General features: G+C 47.0%; 9 non-coding genes and 2 pseudogenes across 9 annotated transcripts in view; all 11 read right to left on the reverse strand.

Moving 5' to 3' along the window:
- The window catches only part of LOC144725249 (5S ribosomal RNA), a 119-nt gene extending 117 nt beyond the window's left edge, over nucleotides 1–2 (reverse strand). The window contains exon 1 of the ribosomal RNA XR_013586726.1: nucleotides 1–2. This exon is cut by the window's left edge and continues 117 nt beyond it. This is a non-coding gene — a ribosomal RNA (5S ribosomal RNA).
- Nucleotides 3–898: 896 nt separating this feature from the next.
- Nucleotides 899–1,017, reverse strand: LOC144725982 (5S ribosomal RNA). Its single transcript, XR_013587047.1, has one exon. It is a non-coding gene; the product is annotated as a 5S ribosomal RNA (ribosomal RNA).
- A 249-nt stretch (nucleotides 1,018–1,266) lies between these two features.
- Nucleotides 1,267–1,385, reverse strand: LOC144726043 (5S ribosomal RNA). Its single transcript, XR_013587105.1, has one exon. It is a non-coding gene; the product is annotated as a 5S ribosomal RNA (ribosomal RNA).
- A 249-nt stretch (nucleotides 1,386–1,634) lies between these two features.
- On the reverse strand, nucleotides 1,635–1,753 carry LOC144725166 (5S ribosomal RNA). Its single transcript, XR_013586652.1, has one exon. It is a non-coding gene; the product is annotated as a 5S ribosomal RNA (ribosomal RNA).
- Nucleotides 1,754–2,003: 250 nt separating this feature from the next.
- LOC144726114 (5S ribosomal RNA) lies at nucleotides 2,004–2,122 on the reverse strand. Its single transcript, XR_013587173.1, has one exon. It is a non-coding gene; the product is annotated as a 5S ribosomal RNA (ribosomal RNA).
- An 893-nt stretch (nucleotides 2,123–3,015) lies between these two features.
- On the reverse strand, nucleotides 3,016–3,124 carry LOC144725546 (5S ribosomal RNA; annotated as a pseudogene).
- Nucleotides 3,125–3,373: 249 nt separating this feature from the next.
- Nucleotides 3,374–3,492, reverse strand: LOC144726078 (5S ribosomal RNA). Its single transcript, XR_013587139.1, has one exon. It is a non-coding gene; the product is annotated as a 5S ribosomal RNA (ribosomal RNA).
- Nucleotides 3,493–3,741: 249 nt separating this feature from the next.
- Nucleotides 3,742–3,860, reverse strand: LOC144726131 (5S ribosomal RNA). The gene has a single exon (XR_013587190.1). It is a non-coding gene; the product is annotated as a 5S ribosomal RNA (ribosomal RNA).
- A 249-nt stretch (nucleotides 3,861–4,109) lies between these two features.
- On the reverse strand, nucleotides 4,110–4,228 carry LOC144726142 (5S ribosomal RNA). The gene has a single exon (XR_013587201.1). It is a non-coding gene; the product is annotated as a 5S ribosomal RNA (ribosomal RNA).
- A 249-nt stretch (nucleotides 4,229–4,477) lies between these two features.
- Nucleotides 4,478–4,596, reverse strand: LOC144725540 (5S ribosomal RNA; annotated as a pseudogene).
- Nucleotides 4,597–4,845: 249 nt separating this feature from the next.
- On the reverse strand, nucleotides 4,846–4,964 carry LOC144726094 (5S ribosomal RNA). The gene has a single exon (XR_013587154.1). It is a non-coding gene; the product is annotated as a 5S ribosomal RNA (ribosomal RNA).
- Between the last annotated feature and the right edge of the window lie 36 nt (nucleotides 4,965–5,000).

A 5,000-nucleotide genomic window follows, 5' to 3' on the forward strand; every position in this document is an offset into this window, starting at 1 on the left:
GCCATACTTGCAGAGACCTGACGCACATTCATATGTAAAAATCAAGATTCAACTCTACTGCGGGAGGTCAACACTCATGAAAACGTTTATTCTGGACTCCTGGTTGAGTCCCGATAGAGTGGCATTAAACGGTCTTTTACAAGAAAATCTGGATCCCAATGCAGTACACCATATCCACGTGCAATTGGCAGGTGAACTGACTGGGTGAATTGAAGAGTAAAACGCGACCCATCTATATATATAAAATCGCAAATCTGTCTGTCTGTCTGTGTGTGTGTCTGTCTGTCTGTGTGTCGCCGGACCATACGCAGTTTCATTGGACGAAATGTGAGGGATTTGCGAGACACGATTGGTCCGTTTGGTTTTCCACGGCGGTTGCCCCTGGCAACGGGTAGCGACGCATTCGCTGCGGGGTGGACGCCATTTTTAATTCTCGTTAAAAATATGCGCACGCATTAACACGCGACTCTGAGGTAAATTCATCAAAGTTTCACGTCCTCTTCACTCCCCCCCCCACCCCAATGTGTGCAATTACTATTATAGAGTCGGTAGATAATAAAATTATAGCGATTAGACAGTATTATTGTAGCGCGGGGGGAGGGGGGGGGGGTAACGGCCCCAGTACCCAGCCTCATCAGCCTGGTGGGCAATCTAGGCGAGGCCAGAGGGACTGCACGGTACCAGGCCTCGACACCCCACCCGTGTCTAGCGACGACTTTGTGGTATAAACTCGATATACCCAGCGTTGCCCGGGGGGAAAATACATTTAAAATCTTCTGAAAACTTTCAAACATTACATAACAATGAAATCTGTGTATATATGTAAGGTTATTAAGAAATATATTTTTCACCCGGGCAACGCCGGGTACTTCTGCTAGTCCAGATACGAAAATGCAAAAGCCTACAACACCTGGTATTCCCAGGCAGTCTCCCATCCAAGTACTAACCAGGCTCGACCCTGCTTAGCTTCCAAGATCAGACGAGATCGGGCACATTCAGGGTGATATGGTCGTAGGCCAGACTTGCAGAGACTTGACGCACATTCATATGTTAAAATCAAGATTCAACTCTACTGCGGGAGGTCAAAACTCATGAAAACGTTTATTCTGGACTCCTGGTTGAGCCCCGAAAGAGTGGCATTAAACGGTTTTTTACAAGAAAATCTTGATCCCAATGCAGTACACCATATCCACGTGCAATTGGCAGTTGAACTGACTGGGTGAATTGAAGAGTAAAACGCGACCCATCCAGATGCGAAAATGCAAAAGCCTACAACACCTGGTATTCCCAGGCAGTCTCCCATCCAAGTACTAACCAGGCTCGACCCTGCTTAGCTTCTGAGATCAGACGAGATCGGGTGCATTTAGGGTGATATGGTCGTAGGCCATACTTGCAGAGACCTGACGCACATTCATATGTAAAAATCAAGATTCAACTCTACTGCGGGAGGTCAACACTCATGAATACGTTTATTCTGGACTCCTGTTTGAGCCCCGAAAGAGTGGCATTAAACGGTCTTTTACAAGAAAATCTTGATCCCAATGCAGTACACCATATCCACGTGCAATTGGCAGGTGAACTGACTGGGTGAATTGAAGAGTTAAACACGACCCATCCAGATGCGAAAATGCAAAAGCTTACAACACCTGGTATTCCCAGGCAGTCTCCAATCCAAGTACTAACCAGGCTCGACCCTGCTTAGCTTCCGAGATCAAAGGTGATCGGGCGCATTCAGAGTGATATGGTCGTAGGCCATACTTGCAAGAGACCTGACGCACATTCATATGTAAAAATCAAGATTCAACTCTACTGCGGGAGGTCAACACTCATGAAAACGTTTATTCTGGACTCCTGGTTGAGCCCCGAAAGAGTGGCATTAAACGGTCTTTTACAAGAAAATGTTGATCCCAATGCAGTACACCATATCCACGTGCAATTGGTAGGTGAACTGACTGGGTGAATTGAAGAGTAAAACGCGACCCATCCAGATGCGAAAATGTAAAAGCCTACAACCCCTGGTATTCCCAGGCAGTCTCCCATCCAAGTACTAACCAGGCTCGACCCTGCTTAGCTTCTGAGGTCAGACGAGATCGGGCGCATTCAGGGTGATATGGTCGTAGGCCATACTTGCAGAGACCTGACGCACATTCATATGTAAAAATCAAGATTCAACTCTACTGCGGGAGGTCAACACTCATGAAAACGTTTATTCTGGACTCCTGGTTGAGCCCCGAAAGAGTGGCATTAAACGGTCTTCTACAAGAAAATCTTGATCCCAATGCAGTACACCATATCCACGTGCAATTGGCAGGTGAACTGACTGGGTGAATTGAAGAGTAAAACGCGACCAATCTATATATATAAAATCGCAAATCTGTCTGTCTGTCTGTCTATGTGTGTGTCTGTCTTTCTGTGTGTCGCCGGACCATACGCAGTTTCATTGGACGAACTGTGAGGGATTTGCGAGACACGATTGGTCCGTTTGGTTTTCCACGGCGGTTGCCCCTGGCAACGGGTAGCGACGCATTCGCTGCGGTGGACGCCATTTTTAATTCCCGTTAAAAATATGCGCACGCATTAACACGCGACTCTGAGGTAAATTCATCAAAGTTTCACGTCCTCTTCACTCCCCCCCCCCCACCCCAATGTGTGCAATTACTATTATAGGGTCGGTAGATAATAAAATTATAGCGATTAGACAGTATTATTGTAGCGCGGGGGGGGGGGGGGGGACGGCCCCAGTACCCAGCCTCAGCCGTGTGGGCAATATAGGCGAGGCCGAAGGCTCTGCACGGTACTAGGCCTCGACACCCCACCCGTGTCAAGCGACGACTTTGTGGTATAAACTCGATATACCCAGCGTTGCCCGGGGGGAAAAACATTTAAAATCTTCTGAAAACGTTCAAACATTACATAACAATGAAATCTGTGTATATATGTAAGGTTATTAAGAAATATTTTTTTTTACCCGGGCAACGCCGGGTACTTCTGCTAGTCCAGATACGAAAATACAAAAGCCTACAACACCTGGTATTCCCAGGCAGTCTCCCATCCAAGTACTAACCAGGCTCGACCCTGCTTAGCTTCCAAGATCAGGCACATTCAGGGTGATATGGTCGTAGGCCATACTTGCAGAGACCTGACGCACATTCATATGTTAAAATCAAGATTCAACTCTACTGCGGGAGGTCAACACTCATGAATACGTTTATTCTGGACTCCTGGTTGAGCCCCGAAAGAGTGGCATTAAACCGTCTTTTACAAGAAAATCTTGATCCCAATGCAATACACCATATCCACGTGCAATTGGCAGGTGAACTGACTGGGTGAATTGAAGAGATAAACACGACCCATCCAGATGCGAAAATGCAAAAGCCTACAACACCTGGTATTCCCAGGCAGTCTCCAATCCAAGTACTAACCAGGCTCGACCCTGTTTAGCTTCCGAGATCAAAGGAGATCGGGCGCATTCAGGGTGATATGGTCGTAGGCCATACTTGCAGAGACCTGACGCACATTCATATGTTAAAATCAAGATTCAACTCTACTGCGGGAGGTCAACACTCATGAAAACGTTTATTCTGGACTCCTGGTTGAGCCCCGAAAGAGTGACATTAAACGGTCTTTTACAAGAAAATCTGGATCCCAATGCAGTACACCATATCCACGTGCAATTGGCAGGTGAACTGACTTGGTGAATTGAAGAGATAAACACGACCCATCCAGATGCGAAAATGCAAAAGCCTCCAACACCTGGTATTCCCAGGCAGTCTCCCATCCAAGTACTAACCAGGCTCGACCCTGCTTAGTTTCCGAGATCAGACGAGATCGGGCGCATTCAGGGTGATATGGTCGTAGGCCATCCTTGGAGAGACCTGACGCACATTCATATGTTAAAATCAAGATTCAACTCTACTGCGGGAGGTCAACACTCATGAAAACGTTTATTCTGGACTCCTGGTTGAGCCCCAAAAGAGTGGCATTAATCGTTTTTTTACAAGAAAATCTTGATCCCAATGCAGTACACCATATCCACGTGCAATTGGCAGGTGAACTGACTGGGTGAATTGAAGAGTAAAACGCGACCCATCCAGATGCGAAAATGCAAAAGCCTACAACACCTGGTATTCCCAGGCAGTCTCCCACCCAAGTACTAACCAGGCTCGACCCTGCTTAGCTTCCGAGATCAGACGAGATCGGGCGCATTCAGGGTGATATGGTCGGACGCCAGACTTGCAGAGACCTGACGCACATTCATATGAAAAAATCAAGATTCAACTCTACTGCGGGAGGTCAACACTCATGAAAACGTTTATTCTGGACTCCTGGTTGAGCCCCGAAAGAGTGGCATTAAACGGTCTTTTACAAGAAAATCTTGATCCCAATGCAGTACACCATATCCACGTGCAATTGGCAGGTGAACTGACTGAGTGAATTGAAGAGTAAAACGCGACCCATCCAGATGCGAAAATGCAAAAGCCTACAACACCTGGTATTCCCAGGCAGTCTCCCATCCAAGTACTAACCAGGCTCGACCCTGCTTAGCTACTGAGATAAGACGTGATCGGGCGCATTCAGGGTCATATGGTCGTCGGCCATACTTGCAGAGATCTGACGCACATTCATATGTTAAAATCAAGATTCAACTCTACTGCGGGAGGTCAACACTCATGAAAACGTTTATTCTGGAATCCTGGTTGAGCCCCGAAAGAGTGGCATTAAACCGTCTTTTACAAGAAAATCTGGATCCCAATGCAGTACACCATATCCACGTGCAATTGGCAGGAGAACTGACTGGGTGAATTGAAGAGTTAAACGCGACCCATCCAGATACGAAAATGCAAAAGCCAACAACACCTGGTATTCCCAGGCAGTCTCCCATCCAAGTACTAACCAGGCTCGACCCTGTTTAGCTTCCGAGATCAAAGGAGATCGGGCGCATTCAGGGTGATATGGTCGTAGGCCATACTTGCAGAGACCTGACGCACATTCATATGTTA

Source organism: Lampetra planeri, chromosome 22 (assembly GCF_965212315.1).
Source record: "Lampetra planeri chromosome 22, kcLamPlan1.2.h2, whole genome shotgun sequence".
Lineage (NCBI taxonomy): Eukaryota > Metazoa > Chordata > Hyperoartia > Petromyzontiformes > Petromyzontidae > Lampetra > Lampetra planeri.